Source organism: Ovis aries, chromosome 4 (genome assembly GCF_016772045.2).
Source record: "Ovis aries strain OAR_USU_Benz2616 breed Rambouillet chromosome 4, ARS-UI_Ramb_v3.0, whole genome shotgun sequence".
Lineage (NCBI taxonomy): Eukaryota > Metazoa > Chordata > Mammalia > Artiodactyla > Bovidae > Ovis > Ovis aries.
The window spans coordinates 57,964,279-57,983,404 of NC_056057.1; the positions used below are offsets into that span (position 1 = coordinate 57,964,279).

General features: G+C 38.8%; 1 protein-coding gene across 4 annotated transcripts in view; it reads left to right on the forward strand.

Annotated features, from left to right (window-relative positions):
* DOCK4 (dedicator of cytokinesis 4) overlaps nt 1-19,126 on the forward strand; it is a 471,927-nt gene that overhangs the window by 229,335 nt on the left and 223,466 nt on the right. The window lies entirely within an intron of this gene.

Sequence of the window (19,126 nt, forward strand, 5' to 3'; positions counted from 1 at the left end):
GCCATCCCTGGGATTCTCTAGGCAGGAACACTGGAATGAATTGCCATTTCCTTCTCCAGTGCATGAAAGTGAAAAGTGAAAGTGAAGTCCCTCAGTCGTGTCCAACATGTACAAAGCCTGTAGAGGTTTGATTAGGAAAGAAATAAGTTTCTTCGTTTCATAAGGCAGACAACTGGCTAGAATTTATTCATTTAACTTCTTTCCTCTAAGAATCAAACGGCCAGCATTTTATTAAGCACATCTGCCAGAATTTGTTTTAAATACTTGAAATATATTGTAGGCACTGATTGTATAGGTGAGCACGTCAGGCACAGAAAGGTCAGGAAACTTGCCTGAGTTTACCAAACTGGTAAGAGGTGAAGCAGAGTGGCAGGCCAGCCATGTGGCCCCAAAGTCTGCCCTCTGAACACCACCCCATTGGCCTCATCAAGTGCTTCTGGACATTTCCATCACTGAGCAAGATTTCATTAGCCAGAGTGAGAACTCCAGAGACTGGTAGCCCTGATAATAAATTGTTACAAGTTATTGGTAATGATAACACTGAAACTAATATAAAGCCTCAGAAATATCCTATACTATAGAAATTGTTGTAGGAATTGAGTCCTTCTCAAGATACTTGAAGAATAGCAAAATAGCACTGACTCTTGCCATGTGCCCGTGATGAAAACCTTGAGTCAGTACTTGGAGATGTCAAATGCAAAAGGAGTCAGCAGGTGAAAATTACTCCCTTCTAGCTCACCATGTGGATCAATGAAGCACACAGTACTGCCTCAGCATCAGGAGGGGTATGTTCTCTGACAGAAACTTAGAAATTGATGTTAGATGATATTTAGAAAGCCCATTTGTATTTCCGAACAGTTTCTGCGTGAAGATGGCCTCTAATATTAAGCCTCTAATGCATGTCGCAGATGGCTCTCCAGAAAGATTCAGACATATTCTAACAGCCTCTTGCCTATGTACACCTAGCCCGTGCTTATTTTCCAGTTTTCCCTCCTCGTTTGTTTAACAGCATCTGCACGGTGGGTACAGCTACACACTGGACTCAGTTATAAGGAGAAATAACATACTTTTCTTGAGTGAGTTTTTCCCAGTCTTTGACATAATTCCTCACCATAAAAGGTAATTTCTTAGTTTAAAAAAATTTACTAAATTGTTTTATATGAGTAAAATATTTTTAGAGTGCATTTATCTGGTTGAAACTTTGTAATTTCTGAAGGCTGTAAGGGTATAGCTAGAAAAGTCGGGAATCATTTCCCTAGATAGCATCTGTAATGTTATTTTATTCAGTTCTATTCATTTCATTTAACTAACACTTATATATTGCTTACCATGTGCCAGACACTGTTCTAAGCTGTTTAAAAAATATTAACTTACATATCCCTTGTAACAACCCTATGAGGTAGGCACTATTAGTATAATCTTTCCTTGGTATCTGTGGGGAATTGGTGCCAGGACACCCCTCAGGTACCAAAATCCACAGATACTCAAGTCCCTTTTATATAATGGCATAGTATTTCCAAATAACCTATGCACATCCTCCCATATACTCTTAATCATCTCTAGATTACTTAGAATACCTAATAAAATATAAATCCTGTTTAAATAGTTGCTGTTTTGGAAAACTTTCTGGAATTTTTTTTCCCTGAATATTTTCTGTCTACAGTTGGTTGAATCTGCAGATATATTGCCTACAGATACAGAAATGACTATATCCTCATTATTATAGATGAGGAAACTTATTAATCAGAGAGATTAATAACTTGCCAAAGGCCACAGAGCTGGTATATATACAGTGAGACCGTATTTTAACATGCTGTCTGATCAAGCATCAGTATCCTTAATCACTTTTCTATACCCATTCTCATGAACTTCAATATTAATAGTATTCTGTTTGCTTCCAGTTTTTAAATCACTGGTATGTAGCAAGGTGTCTGTTGAAGTTTTTTTTTTTTTTTTTTTTTTTTTTAAGGAACTGAAGTAGAAGAAGCTTGAGCTTACTAAGAATTGACAGGAAGAATCCAATAACATGGGAAAGTTTATACTCAGCAAAGAGGGGAGGTCTGGATCAAGGTCCCTTAGGAGGTATCATGAAACAGGCTTGAAATTGCAGGTGGGAAGACTAGTCAAATACCAGAGAAGGGGAGAAAGGGCAGGGTGTAGATGTGCATAAACTGGGGTACAGGACTGGGAATATCAGGGAGAGGGGATTTGTGTGAAGATATCAAACCTGTGGTAACTGAAATAAAGTCAGTATCACAGTAAAGGAAGTCACCCGGATTTTTTGGTTTCCTAGTGTGTATAAAGTTGTGTTTACACTATAATATAGTTTTTTAAGTGTACAGGACTGTTATGTCTGAGAAAAAAATGAATGTGCATATCTTAATTTAAAAAATACTTTATTGCTGAAAAATGCTGACTGTTACCTGAGTCCTCATCTTTTTTGCTGGTGGATTATCTTGCAAAGAAATAGAGGAAAACAACAGAATGGGAAAGACTACAGATTTCTTCAAGAAAATTAGAGATACCAAGGGAAGATTTCATGCAAAGATGGGCTCGATAAAGGACAGAAATGGTATGGACCTAGCAGAAGGAGAAGATATTAAGAAGAGGTGGCAAGAATACACAGAACTGTACAAAAAGATCTTCACAACCCAGATAATCACGATGATGTGATCACTCACCTAGAGCCAGACATCCTGGAATGTGAAGTCAAGTGGGCCTTAGAAAGCATCCCTATGGACAAAGCTAGTGGAGGTGATGGAATTCCAGTTGAGCTATTTCAAATCCTGAAAGACGATGCTGTGAAAGTGCTGCACTCAATATGCCAGCAAATTTGGAAAACTCAGCAGTAGCCACAGGACTGGAAAAGGTCAGTTTTCATTCCAATCCCAAAGAAAGGCAATGCCAAAGAATGCTCAAACTACCGCACAATTGCACTCATCTCACATGCTAGTAAAGTAATGCTCAAAATTCTCCAAGCCAGGCTTCAACAATACGTGAACTGTGAACTTCCAGATGTCCAAGCAAGTTTTAGGAAAGGCAGAGGAACCAGAGATCAAATTGCCAACATCCGCTGGATCATGAAAAAAGCAAGAGAGTTCCAGAAAAACATCTATTTCTGCTTTATTGACTATGTCAAAGCCTTTGACTGTGTGGATCACAAGAAACTGTGGAAAATTCTGAAAGAGATGGGAATACCAGACCACCTGACCTGCCTCATGAGAAACCTGTATGCAGGTCAGGAAGCAGCAGTTAGAACTGGACATGGAACAACAGACTGGTTCCAAATAGGAAAAGGAGTACGTCAAGGCTGTATATTGTCACCCTACTTATTTAACTTCTGTGCAGAGTACATCATGAGAAACGCTGGGCTGGAGGAAGCACAAGGTAGAATCAAGATTGCTGGGAGAAATATCAATAATCTCAGCTATGCAGACGACACCACCCTTATGGCAGAAAGTGAGGAAGAACTACAGAGCCTGCTGATGAAAGTGAAAGTGGAGAGTGAAAAAGTTGGCTTAAAGCTCAGCATTCAGAAAACTGAATTATGGCATCATGATTCTGGTCCCATCACTTCATGGGAAATAGATGGGGAAACAGTGGAAACAGTGTCAGACTTTATTTTTTTGGGCTACAAAATCATTGCAGATGGTGACTGCAGCCATGAAATTAAAAGATGCTTACTCCTTGGAAGGAAAGTTATGACCAACCTAGATAGTATATTCAAAAGCAGAGACATTACTTTGCCGACTAAGGGTCTATCTAGTCAAGGCTATGGTTTTTCCATTAGTCATGTATGGATGTGAGAGTTGGACTGTGAAGAAAGCTGAGTGCGAAAGAATTGATGCTTTTGAACTGTGGTGTTGGAGAAGACTCTTGAGAGTCCCTTGGACTGCAAGGAGATCCAACCAGTCCATTCTGAAGGAGATCAGCCCTGGCTGTTCATTGGAAGGACTGATGCTAAAGCTGAAACTCCAATACTTTGGCCACCTCATGCAAAGAGTTGACTTATTGGAAAACTCTGATGCTATGAAGGATTGGGGGCAGGAGGAGAAGGGGACGACACAGGATGGGATGGCTGGATGGCATCACCGACTCGATGCACATGAGTTTGGGTAAACTCTGGGAGTTGGTGATGGACAGGGAGGCCTGGCGTGCTGAGATTCATGGGGTCGCAAAGAGTTGGACTCAGCTGAGCAACTGAACTGAACTGAACTGAACTATCTTGCTTTAATATTGATGGCTACTGATTGATCTGGATGGTGGTTAGTGAAGGCTTGGGTGGCTGTGGCAATTTCTTCAGCTAAGACAGCAGTGAAATTTGCTCTATTCATTAACTCGGTTTTTTTACATGATTGATCTCTCTATAGTATGCAATGCTGTCTTATCGTCTTTCACCCACAGCAGAGCTTCTTTCCAAAATGGGAGTCAACCCTTCCAACTCTGCTTTATCAACTACATTTATATCATATTCTAGATCCTTTGTTATCATTTCAAGCATCTTCACCAGAATTAGATTTCATCTCAAGGAACTACTTTTGTTGCTCATCCTTAAGAAGCAACTTCTCATCCATTCAAGGTTTAAATGTGAGATTGTGGCAATTTAGTCACATCGTCAGGTCCACTTCTAATTCTAGTTCTCTTGCTATTGCTACCACATGTACAACTACTATCTCCACTGAGGTTTTGAATTCCTCAAACTCACCCATAAGGATTGGATCAACTTCTTCCGAGCTCCTGTTAATGTTATTTTGACATCTTCCCATGAAGCACAAGAGTTCTTAATGGCTTCTTGAATGATGAATCCTTTCAGAAGGCTTTCAGTTGACTTTGCCCATCTGAGCCACCAGGGAAGCCCTTTTTACATATTAATATGTCAGTTAATCTACAACAGAGTGTAAGTTACATGGGCTAGTGAAATGACATAGTCCTTTTGTTGACTGTTTCCCATAGAAGTTTTGCTACTTTGGTTACTGCTGTATTCTAAGTTTTAAGGCTAATCTGTTACTGTATTTCATTCTTAGCAGCAAATATATTTAATATGACCTAAGTGCCACCAGGGTTTCCCTGGTGGCTCAGATGTTGAAAAATCTGCCCTCAGTGTAGGAGACCCAGGTTTGATCCCTAGGTTGGGACGATCCCCTAGAGAAGGCAACCCACTCTACTAATCTTGCCTGCAGAATCCCATGGACAGAGGAACCTAGCAGGCTACAGTCCATGGGATTGCAGAGAGTTGGGCACAACTGAGCAATTAACATTCCTACTACTAAGTGCCGCCAATGGATTCTCAGCTTATTATAGGTCTGCTTGTGTGGGCAAACTGCTGGCATGGGCTTTTATTTGAGAAAATAGCAGCAGAGTAGTGCTTCTAAAAAAGCCTTATCCTGGTGATTAAATACAAAAAGTCTTTTCATAGTAATTAAGTTCAGATAAAGTTGACTTTCTTGCTGGTGCCTTACTCACTTACTTGACTAAAGCTTTTTGTTTTTTCTACCATCACGCAGTTAAACTCTCCATTTTCATTAAATGCTTCATTTCTGTATGAATTTTATATTGCCTAAAACTACCTTCTCTTTCAGTATACTCAGGTCTGTCATTTAAGAAAAAGTGGTGAATATTATTGGTGAGGCACAGATTTCATTTTTATTTGGAGGATAATTGCTTTACACTATGGTGTTGGTTTCTGCCGTACATCAACAGCCTAGATGTAGTTACATCCCCATCCTCTTGAGCCTCCCTCCTACCTCCCACCCCACCCCTCTAGGTTGGCGCAGAGCACTGGCTTGCGATCCCTGAGTCATGCAGCAAATTCCCCACTTGCTGTCTGTTTTATCTATGGTAATGTATATGTTTCTATGCTACTCTCTCAATTTGTCCCACCCGTCTCCTTCCCCGGCTATGTCCACAAGTCTTCTCTATGTCTGCGTCTGCATTGCTACCCTGCAGATAGGTTCGTCAGTAGCGTCTTTCTAGATTCCATATATATGTGTTGCTGCTGCTGCTGCTAAGTCACTTCAGTCGTGTCTGACTCTGCGCGACCCCATAGATGAGAACCCACCAGGCTGCCCCATCCCTGGGATTCTCCAGGCAAGAACACTGGAGTGGGTTGCCATTTCCTTCTCCAGTGCATGAAAGTGAAAAGTGAAAGTGAAGTCACTCAGTCGTGTCCGACTCTTAGCGACCTTATGGACTGCAGCCTGCCAGGCTCCTCCGCCCATGGGATTTTCCAGGCAAGAGTTTTGGAGTGGGTTGCCATTGCCTTCTCCGATATATATATGTGTAATTGTATGATATTTGTTTTTCTCTTTCTGACTAAATTCATTCTGCTTAATAGGCTCTAGTTTCATCCACCTCACTAGAACTGACTCAAATGCTTTCCTTTTTATGGCTGAGTTATGGCAGAAAGTGAAGAGTAAAAAGCCTCGATGAAAGTGAAAGTGGAGAGTGAAAAAGTTGGCTTAAAGCTCAACATTCAGAAAACTAGGATCATGGCATCTGGTCCCATCACTTCATGGGAAATAGATGGGGAAACAGTGGAAACAGTGTCAGACTTTATTTTGGGGGGCTCTGCAGATGGTGCACCATCACTGCAGATGGTGATTGCAGCCATGAAATTAAAAGATGCTTACTCCTTGGAAGGAAAGTTATGACCAACCTAGGTAGCATATTCAAAAGCCAGCAAAGGTCCATCTAGTCAAGGCTGTGGTTTTTCCATTAGTCATGTATGGATGTGAGAGTTGGACTGTGAAGAAAGCTTAGCACTGAAGAATTGATGTTTTTGAACTGTGGTGTTGGAGAGGACTCTAGAGAGTCTCTTGGACTGCAAGGAGATCCAACCAGTCCATTCTAAAGGAGATCAGCCCTGGGATTTCTTTGGAAGGAATGATGCTAAAGCTGAAACTCCAGTTCTTTGGCCACCTCATGCAAAGAGCTGACTCATTGGAAAAGACTCTGATGCTGGGAGGGATTGGGGGCAGGAGGAGAAGGGGACGACAGAGGATGAGATGGCTGGATGGCATCACCGACTTGATGGATGTGAGTTTGAGTGAACTCCGGGAGTTGGTGATGGACAGGGAGGCCTGCGTGCTGTAATTCATGGGGTCGCAAAGAGTTGGACACCACTGAGCGACTGAACTGAACATTTCATTTTATATATATATATTTATACACACACACACACACACCATAACTTCTTTATCCATTCATCTGTTGATGAACATCTAGGTTGCTTCCGTGTCCTAGCTCGCAGATTTTTTTTTTTACATGACCCAATTCTGGACTATGAAATATATCTGAAATTCTCTCCATACTCAAGATGTATGTCTTGTATCTTATAGGTACCGTTCTATAGTACATAAGTGGTCAGACTCTGTAGTCAGAGGACCCACACTGTCATTCAGTAGCTCCGTCAGCCTGAGCAAATGAATTCATGTCTCTTATGGCTGTAGGTTGTCTGCTAAGTGAGGATAAGAATAGTACTTGTCTCATGGAATTGTTTCAGGATTACATGAGATGATGCATATACTTCTCTTAGTCTAATGCTTGACACTGGGTCATTGGTCATTAATTATAAGCTATGATGATTTAAACCAAAACCAAAGAAAAAGCTAGGAAATTCACTTTAACATATCCAGAAATGATATGTCGTATTTGGTCTTGAATTCTTAAAGAAGTCATATATTTTAAGTAATTATTTTTAATTTTAAGGTGTATGTGATTATAGTTGCATAAGACTTAGAGGGACTAGTAAACATGTAGAACAGCATCCAGGGATATGATTTGGTTTTAAATACTTTAGCAACAGAAAAAAATAAAGAACAAAAAAGGGAGAAGGGAGAAAGAAAAAGGAGAAGAAAGAAGGAACAAAGAGAAATAGGTGGAGCAATGTGGCAGAATTGAATGGTTGTAAATTTCCTGTGCATAAGATCTGTAGGTGCTTGGTTTACCTTTTAGCATATCGTGTGTATGATTAATGAATTACCTGCTTAAAATTATCAACTTTTTATGCATACAAACAGTAAAGCAGTGAAGACAGTCCTTTTTTTTTTCAGTTTCTTTGAAAGATGATAGATTTATTAATCTGATCTAGTCGCTAGCCCCATACATGGTTTGGATTCCATTCTGCTTGGAATAATATTCCTGGGTTCCTATGAACTGACAGTAATATTTTTGATATTGTATTTGGCAGAACTTAACAGAATGTTTTCTGAAGGTCTAGGACATTCAGTATTATAGTAACAAATATATTATAGTAATGTTGTCTTTTAAGTGTAAAGTCTGACTCATATATAAAATAGGCGAATTTTAGAAGATGAATGTTCTGTGAGCGGAAACACCTTATATGCTTGAACAAAATCCTATGTCTATATAAGGATCAAGTTCCCAGAAACTCTGAATTGATAGAGGTTTTTCCAAAACAACAAGGTCCTCCTGTATAGCACAGGGAACTAAAATCAGTATACTGTGAAAAAGCATAATGGAAAAGAATATGAAAAAGAAGGTATGTATATATGTGTATATATATATATGTATAACCTAGTCACTTTGCTTATACAGCAGAAATTAACACATCATAAATCAATTATAGTTCAATAAAATAAATTTTAAAGATAATAATAGTAGAGGTTTGTCCTCCCAAAGGTGAGGAATTTCTACATGTAGGTGAATAGCGTGTTACTTCTCGCCACTTCCTTGTTCATTCAGTCATAGAAGTAGCGGTGGGGTGCCAGTAGCATGAGACCCTGCTGGAGACTCACTGACTTCTGGAGCAGGTGGCAGAAGGGATGCAGGACACACATGAAGAAATGTATTTTGAGAAAGAGGAAGGTTGCTGCTTCAACTAATGTGGGAGGAAGGGAGCGCAGTGAAATGGGTTTCAGATGTTGACATGGAAAACAGGGCCTGGGTCTGTGGCCTTGACCTTTTATAAGAAAAGTGGAGGAACAAGATGAACTGCTGTTGGAGAGCAGAAGAGAGAAGGAAAGGGAGTTCAGGGCTGAAAGTGAACTGCACAATCAGGGTCAGTGTCCTTTGAGCAAAAATGTGATAGGAAGTGAGTTACTGATGAATAAATGGAATCGCCCAGTTCAGGAAGGCCCCTGCAGGAGAGATGTCTGAAATTGGTGGTGACTTCTGGCTCCCGAGTTAGCTGCCTTTTGCCAGGTGTGCTCAGGAAAGAGCTCTCAGGTGGTGGAGCTGGAGCCTGACACATCACATTTGGATAAAACTGAGAATGGGAATCTAGCGTAATGAGAAGAGAACTAAAGAAATTACAACCAGAACTTCCAGTTGGTCTCTTCAGAGGTCAATACCGTATAAAAGCTTTTCATTTTTAAGAGAAAATTAAAGAACTCAGGCTTCTTTTGAAAAGACTTAGGTACTGGGAAATTTTTTCAAGCCCTTATAGCTGTTGGAGAGAAGAGTTATTTAGTCCCCTCTTAGAAAAAAATGGTAATATTTTTGTGTCTATATTATAGTACATAACACAGTTAAGAGAGCACATGTGATTTAATTCTTTGAGCACTGTGCTAGAATTTCTCGTTTCATACCTCATTTACAACTTATTATAGTGTGATCAGACGAATTCAGCGTCTATGTTTTTACATAAATTAGGAGCATTTGTTGTTTGGAATGTAGAAAGATGGTTGGTGTAGACCTCTTTTTATAGTTTTATGTTATAAAATTAACTGGAAATTGTAACCTCCCCAAAGTAAAGCAATAATGGAGGGGAAATTTTCTGACTGGCCATGCGTGCAGGGAGCATGACTGAGAACACAAATAGAAGAAGGCGTTCAGAGGTCCTCTTTGGATTGTGGCAACATCAACCATTCCATACGGCCCAGCGTGCTTCCTGCTGTGTCTAGACGTGCTGGCACAGATTTCTCTGTGGGTGTCTGTACATCACTGACCCCACAGTGACCTTCCCTCGGGCCTCCTGTTTAAAGGCATGAGTGCTTTCCACTCTCCCACATCTTTTCCATCATTTGATTCTTCCAGCAGGTGCACAAAAATTGAGATTGTTGTCACTTTGAAGTTAATCAGATTCTTTGGTCATATTATGTTGCATACAAAAAAAAATTGCTTTAGAGGTGTAGTGATGTTAATAGGAGAGATTTTCAGAAATGGACCAGGAGGAGGATGTAAATTAAAACAAAAGAAACAAATAACTATGTTCATGCTGCAAGAACACCCAGCATAGAAGTGATCCACTGTTTTTCTCTGTAGAATTTTAAGAGCCACACAATTCCAGTTTTTTTTGAAAACTGTAAATTATTACGTTGTTATAAGAAAAAGCGACTGGAATTTTAAGGGGTAGAAAACTGAAAACTCATAGAATAAGTGGATTTAGACTGACTTTCTCATCCCATTTAGCTCCAGACACTGTGCAGCCTATTTGTCTCATGGTACTTCATGCAATGTTTAAGAAATTGATCAGATTTAACCCACATCCCTGTGTTTTAAAGGATGACCAGGTTGGTGTTCTTTTCACCAGGATTCTGATCAGCTGTGTCTTTCCTCCTCTGCCCTGTGTCTGCTGCCTAGAGGGAATTCAGATTAATTTAGTTTCCCTAAATTCGCTACCAACTAAATCATGCTTACCACCCCGCCAGGACTTTGCTCTTCACTCACATTTGTTTTGTAAGTGATTCAACACCAACAAAAGAATTGTTCATGATGTGGCCCTAGTTAGTTCCTTTTTTGAAGATAAGGCTACCTTCTTGTTGTCTTTCTGTTCCCAGAACCTTGCAGAATGCCCTACACAGGCTGGGCATTAAAGCAGTTAAAAGTGATTTACAAATCTCTCACTATTGTTGAGGCAAAGTATGAAAAGATCATGTCATTATTGTCTTAATTTTTGCTGTTTTCCTTCCACTCCAGTGAGGATGTGTTTCTTGATAAGAGAGAGAACTCAAGGTTGAATGCATCAGAAAAGTCGATAGTTTTGTTTCATGTTCTCTTGTGTTTAATCAGAGCTATGCTCTTCGATATGTCTCTACGGGAGCATCATTTGCAAAATCTGTTCTAGGAAAAAAAAAAGTAAATAAAAGCTGGCAGATAAGTTTATAGACTGTCCTCGACTTACAGTGTTTCAGTAGCATTTTTTTGACTTTACAGTGATGAACGTTAAAGCAATGAACATTCATTGGAAACTGTACTTGGAATTTTGATCTTTCCCTGGGCTAGCCATGTGAGCTATAGTACTCTGTTGAACGTGAGTGGGCTTATCAGGACATAACACTATAAACTGAGGAAAATCTGTGTAGCATCTTCTAAGTACTTCCATTTGGAGATCTTTCACAAAAAAGCTAAACAGAGACTGCATCTTATTTCTGTTGAGTGTCAGAGATTACGTGCTATTGTTGTTGAATCACTGATCTTCATTTATTCAGCAAACGATTACTGGTCTTCTCAGAGCCAGGCACTGATCTGGACACTGGGGACACATCAATGAATAAAAAATTTAAAAATTCTTGCCCTCCCAAAACTTACATTCTGTTGATCTTCAAAAGACCATTAAACTTGAAGTCAAGAAATATTTTTAAACGCTAATTTCTCTGTGCATGGTAATCAATATGCTATTTTCATTAGGGAAAAAAATAAAAGTTTTGTGGTGTCTAGAACAGTGCTTCCTAATCTTCTCAGTGCATTTTCCAACTTATGAACACTGTAGAGCTCTTCAGAAAATAATGTACTTATTCTCATACACACGAATATTTGCATATCAATGTAGAGGCCTTGTAGCTCCCTGGTTAAAAAGAAAAAGCATTTGACCTTTAGAAAGTCTAATTGCATGCATCATCTAGTTAATAAATAGTATTTAATGATGAAGTATAGTTGGTAATTTTTTTGACTGTAGTTAATTTACAACATTGTATTAGTTTCGGATATACAGTAAATTGATTCTGTTACAGACATACATATATTTTTCTCAGATTCTTTTCCATTATAGATTATTATAGTTCCCTGTGCTTTGTAGCAAATCTTTATTATTTATCTATTTTTATATATAATGGTATACATCTGTTAATCCTGTACTCTTAATTTATCTCTCCCCTTCCCTATCCTTTCCCCTTTAGTGACCACCATACGTTTTCATTTTTCAAAGTTATAATGAATATAAAGAATCTGTCAGTATCAGTAAGCTGTTGAAAAGGACATTTGGTTTCGGCTTATTTCATTTTAAAACTTAGGACATATTTTTGAGATGATACATGTATGAAAGACATTTTACTTGCTGTTTTTGCAGGGCTTGAATTACTTGGATTTTTATTATTTATTCTGTTTTCATGAAGGTCTCCTTTACCTTTGCAAAGGACTGCATGCTTCAACCCAGAGTAGTTATAAAGAGCTCAGGTTTGCTTTACTTTCAAGATTCCTTATTATAGATACTTCCCCTAACAAAGAACCATTGTTAGAAAGGTCAAAATAATTACTGCATATAAATCAGAGCAATTCCTCCCTCATAAAATGTCATAGATACAGTGTTTGCCATAATCAAGTTAATGAAAATTCCAAGAATAAGCATATGGCATTCTGCCTATAAACAAGCTTTCTTATTTCACATTCCCTGGTTCTGTTGACCAGATCGCATCATCACCTACTTTTAGTTACCTCTCTGAGGAACTTTTTTCTACTGAAATTCTTAATGAGTTCTCTAGAGATAGACACAAGCAAGTATTTTCCTGAGTTGCTCAACTGAACAGTTAAGCGGTTTCTAAGGATTTTACTTGAATTCAACAATGGGATTTTTAAAACACCAGCTTTTTAGAGCTTATTGCCATTATGGATTTTGTCCAATCAACAGTTGACCCACACCTTTCCTTTCATTCATTGGTCTGTGAGTTGGTCTGCAGGTGGTCTGTACATCACTTATTTGTAACTTTAAACCGCATTCCTTTTTTGAGCTTTACCTTCCTAAAAAGAGTTCTGATTCAACTAGCTTTATACACTGAAAAAAAAAATAATGAAATGGTTTTAAATCATTCTAAGTAGTAAGAAAGAATCAGATTGGTGTTCAGCATTGGCTATAGAATTGACTATAGTTTAAAAAATATCTTCCCTTTCATTGTTCAACTAAAGCAAAATCCTTTATTGTCCTTACAAAGCATCCCTTTAGTTGATTGCTTAGTCCTTCAACTTCAAATATTTGTCAAGTGAATCTGGGTTTGGACAGTAATATTAAAAAAGAAAACTCAGAATCTGTCTGCTCTTTACGTAAACTGATGTGGAAATTCTGGTATCAGTGATCCTTCTTGTTTCATTTCCCTTTAGTTAGAAGAGCTCATGACCCTTGTGTTGCTTTACTTTTAAAATTAGAAAGCATATTAATAGCTTTGTCTAGGAAGACTTGCTTGAGGAGTTGGTTTTATTTATCGACAAGGAAACACTTTGTTTGCATCTGTCATATGTTGGGAGATGAAAGAGGAGAAGTCGTTGACCTGAACATATCTGGCATGTGTTGCCTGTTTCCTGGTGTATGTGATGGTCATAAAGGACAGTCAGCAATTCTGACTCATTAGGGCTTAAGCATTTGGGTCAAAACTGGCCGTTAACTGTGACTGTGCTTTTAAACATTCAAGAAGCTTTTAGATCCATAGTACAGTAAGTCAAGATCCCTAGGCTGGGAGCTGGGCTTTCTACAGCTCCCCAGGGGAATGTTGTGCATACCCACGTTACGAGATGGCCTGGATGAGAGTCCTTTCTTCTGTGCCATAGTGAACACTGAAACTTTTGGTCCAGTGGCCACCCCAGGGCAGCTAGCGCACTTTCCCTTCACTTCCCTAGGGTATCTTGCCTGGTCAGGGGCAGTACCAGCTCCTGCTACTGGGACTATTTAGAATGCTCCTTGGGTTGTCCTTTGCCACTTGTCCTAGGAAAGAACACAGTAACAGTTCCTTGTGCAGGTTGTTGGAAGCAGCTTAGAATATTAGTCAATCAGAAAGCATTTGAGAAAATGCAGGAGAGACAGTGAAATAGAAGCACTGAGATCAACAGCTATCGTATACTATGGCCGTCTGGGGAGAGGCCCTAGAGTGAGCTCAGCAGAGCCTTTCTCCTTCCTCTTCTTCCATCTTCTTGCTCTGAATGTTTCCTCATTGGCTCTTGGCACATCTCCCTGCATGACTACTCAGTGTACAATAAATAGTAATTTTCCTCACACACAGCATAGTTAGATTTAAGACAAAGAACTTGGTTCTTTCAAAGATGCTACATGGGGTATTTTTTTGGTCCAGCTGTTTTATAAAACATGCATGCCTGTGTGCTCGGTTGCTTCAGTTGTATCTGACTCTGCAACCCCATGGACTGTAGCCTGGCAGGCACCTCTGTCCATGGGATTCTCCAGGCAGGAATACTGGAGTGCGCTGCTGAGACCTCCTCCAGGGCTCTTCCCAACCCAGGGATGACACCTGTGTCTCCTGCATCGCAGATGGATTCTTTACTGCTGAGCCACCAGGGAAGCCCTCTATAAAGTATAAGCACAACAGAACCAGCGAGTTCTTTTTCCAGTTTGTGTACCAGAACACAACCATCCAAGTGTTTTCTCTTTTTTGTTACTGTTGCTTTTGGAGAACATACATTTATTTCAGTGTTTTAACTGTCCAAAATGATTTTGAAAGTATTCTTCGCAATTTTTATGGGTTAATCAGAGTTCAACCTTAATATATTATCGTCATAAATTATTGTATAAAGTATATGTTGTGTAACTTTACAGACATTAAACCACTAGGGTAGCTATACATTGTGTAACTTTCACAAACCACTTTCATTTGGATCAACTTTCATTAACCACTAGGCATTCCTAACTATAGGTACATTGCCTCTTATGAGAGGGGAGCTATAGAGTTATAAACAAAAGTCCATATAGAGAAATAAAAAAATGTCCTTGATGCTGGTCATCCCTAACTATGGGTACATTGCTCTATGAAAGCAAATGATTGTCCTAGGAATGCTGTATCGAAGAGCCACTTAATATGATGACTCAGAAAGCTGGGAGGACCCTCCCACATCTGTCCAGAAGGCCTCCAAGACCCTAGGTAAGGCCATTAGGAGGACAGCTGCTTCTGTGTGTTAGAAGGAGGAGTGGGAAGAAAGGAGCATCTTATCCTGCTGAGAAGAGAAGCCGTTAGGGTCTTCAGATCTCTACTGTGCCGCCCACATTATTTGCATCATTGGTAAGAACTTTTCTACCAACTATGCTGTTGAAATAGACAAAAACTCCCTAAACACAGATATGTTTGTGGCTTTATTTTTGTCTGGCTTCATGTGTTTTTAAATAATTATTTTTTTATTTTATTGTACAGATTCACAATAAAAACCCTGGGTTCACATGATATGGTTAGACTTGCTCTTTTGTGTCTGTTATGAGGTGTTCTGTTCTCATGAAGATAGCTTTGTGGTTAAGACCCGAGACTTTGGAATCAGACCCTGGAAATTAATTTCTTGGCTCCATCCTTGACTGACCGTGCAACTTTGGCCAACTTACCCAGTATCTCCAAGCTCCAGCTTTCTCATTTGTAAAATGGGGATGGGAGGGGGTCCTCCCTTATAGGGTGATTGTGAAACTTAGAGAAAAGCCATGTAAAGTGTATGTACACCAGAATGGGGTGTATTTTGAGTTGTGCTATTTTTCCCTGGGATATCTGGGGATGAATATGCCCACTGTTACTTCACTATCTTGGTTTTCTCAAATCCTTTTTAGAAGAAGGCACATTGTAAATAATAAATCATTGTGATTTTTCATTCTTTATTTCCAAAGACACAATTTACTCTTGTTGATTTATCACACAATGATTGATAATGTCTCACACAAGGAATTCAGGTGGACACTAAATTTCTCTGGCAGTGAAATTTCCTCTGGGAGCACATAGCACTGTAACGGGAAGTCAAATGATGATTTTTCTCTGCTAGTAATAATATCAAATCCCATTTCTTCAGTGCTGCTGAAAGTGTTCTATGTGCTAATTCATTGATGATGAAGGAGGAGGCATTCCCATTTAAAAATATGTCACCATAGATACTTCCATTACAATATATTTGTTATAATAAAGACCTACAATGTGCATGGTGGACAGAGTTACATGGCATGGACTAGAATCTAGAGTGGCCTTGAAGTTAATTAGGTGGCTCTCACATCTGATGGTAAGGTGCCATTGATTGATATGTCCCTGGAGAATTTCATGCATTTCGCTACCATGAAGTGTAAAAGATGTTATATGGAAGAGAGCGAACGTTGCTACCCAATAATTTGTATTTTTTTTCTAAAAGACTGTATTTGTTCAGTCTTTAAATTATTAGCTGATATCTGGGAATGGAACTAGTAAGTGTGCACATCTTATAATAGAACACTTTTCTTGCTTTGTTTTTAAACTTTGTATTTTCTTGGAGTATAGCCAGTTAACAATATTGTGGTAGTTGCAGGTAGACAGCAAAGGGACTCAGCCATACATATGCATGTATCCATTCTCTCCCAACCTCCCCTTCTCTTCCAAGCTGGTAATAGGACACTTTTTAAATTGATAAAAACTAATTTTGCTTTCTGATCAGACTTGCCACTCTTTGACTCAACTGTAGAAAGTTGAAAATATCTTTGTGGGTCACCACAAAAGTTTTTGAGAGAATTTTAGATGTGCCATAGTGGAATGCCACTGACTTACTTAGTTTCTTCCCTGGCCTTAAAGACAACATGTTGGCATTCTCCAACTGTGTGTGAGTGTGTGAAAGAGTGAAAGTGTTTATTGCTCAGTCCTGTCTGACTCTTTGTGACCTCCTCTGTCCATGGGATTCTCCAGGCAAGGAAACTGGAGAGAGTTACTATGCCCTCCTGCAGGGGATATTCCCGACCCAAGGACTGAACCCAAGGACTTCTCTTGCAGATGGGTGACAGGTTCTTTAACACTAATACCACCTGGTGAGCATGTGGGTGGGTATTTATTTGTAATTCAAAGATTCTGAAATGTGTTGCTGTAGTTCTTTTTTTTTTTTCTTCTGAAACTATTTGCCAATTAAGTGGTTGCTCTATCACCAACGCTGAAAGAGATTGAATTTGTATACCAACAACTTGTCCCCAGATGAATAAAAAAGATTTTATTTAATTGACCATAAGAGAGTTTTTCCCCCTCTTAGAAGTCTGTTTTAAGAAAATTGCACATGACTTTTTTCTCCGTAGTACCCATCTTCAGTCTATTTTTAGAAAGAAGGCATGCTTAAGTTAAGGGATATGGCTTAGTAAATATTGATATTCTTTCTGAAACAGGATATGATATAATACTTGCATAATCAGGATTCTGTCTAGACTAGTGAAATTAAAATAGTGACAGATCAAAAGGAATCTCTGAAATGGAATGCTTTAGAAAACATTTCACCAAAATATTGATAAAATTTGTGAATATAAAATAGTATTTTATATCATCATTAAAGTTAAGGTCTCAATATCTGGAATGCCGTATTGACTTTTGTAATTAATATCATTGTTATTTATCATTTTGACTGATCTTTTAGAAGATAAAGTGGCATTTGTTTCAAATGTTTTAGTCTGGATAAAGAGGAGTCTCAAACATAAATGCACCTCAAAAATATAGAATAGCACATGCTGTCTATAATCGGAAGAGGGGAAAGTGATCATACTGCTTTCATTTGGGGCTAAAATATAATCAGTAAATATGTCAGTAGATGCTGACCAAGAAGCAAAACCAAGTACTGGTCTTAAACTTTAGGAGTTTTGACCAACTAAAACCAAATACTTAAATCTTTCTGAAGCTTCACATTTGTTTAGTAAAATTTATTTCCAAAATCATTTTTCTAAGAATCCTTCATTAAAAAAATTTACCGAGTCAGTGGGTGTCCCTTAGAGATGAATGACTTCTTCCGGATCTCAATATTCTGTAAATATGCTCAGTGATTCTATGAAGCAGAGAAAGAATTTATTTTATAGCATTCCAATGAAGGTAGGTATTATGTGGCATAGAATTCCTACTCAGTCATACATCAGCTCTGTGATCTTGGACAAAACTATTTACTATTCCTTAGTTTTCCCAACTATAAAATGACATAATAAGAGTACCAACTTCCCAAGGGCATTGTGAGGATAAAAGGGGTTAATCTATGTAAAGTCCTTAGCAGAGCACCCATTCGCAAATAAAAAATAGTGTTTTCTTAAAGAAGTGGTATTACCTAATGCTATGATTATTTTAAAGTGTAATTCATTTTTCCCCAAGATGAATTTTTGTACTTTTCCTTTTAGTACATCTTAAATTTGAAATAATAGTGAATATTCTTCCACTCTGAGGTGAGCTTGCAGTCCTTTGCTATGAATTATAGTAAATGACAATTGAATAAGATTAATTTAACTCTGCAGTCTTGGTAGAATCTGTCATTTCCAGCCTCTGCCTCAGAATTCTATGGGAACTTCGTATGCTTCATTTGAGAATCCTTGCAGCAATTTATATTTTCTTCATCCAATCTCATCAGCCACTGCTCTGTGGAATAACACATAGGTAATAGGTGCAGGAAGCGACCCCATAGACATGTGTATTGCTTGCACTTTGTTGTGTGGAAGATCAGGGATAGGCATTAAAAAAGGACAGGGTGAGCCAGGTAGTTGAATCTGTTAAATATATCTGTCTTGATTTAGATGGCAAAAGAGAATAAAAATGTTCCAAGACAGCCATAAATTTAAAACCATATGCTTCCTTAGAGATCTGATCATGGTTCTCATTTCCCCCCCTACAGGGGAGAAGGGGGAGTTTGGAAGACAGCGCCATTATTTATGGCAAGAACCAAGTGATGAACATGCATGGGCACTTGGAAGGGTCTGAGCCTTCCTAGTGCTCTACTCTCCCTTCTCTGCTTGATCCCTAGACTGAAGGAAGCTACTGACCAAGGCCACGCCGTTTGCTAATCTCACATTTTGGAGATGTTAGCTGTGTGTTCTCTGCCTGAGGCAGCTAGCCATTTGATTCTATCCTGGGCACCAGGATATTTAAATTCAGAAGCTTGTGGTAGCTGGTACATTAATGTGGGGGCAGAGGTGATACTCATTTTATTTTTTTTAATATAAATATTGTAACACATTACCTTGAGATGACTTGAATTAGTGGCTGATCAACAGCATTATTTGTATTTAAAG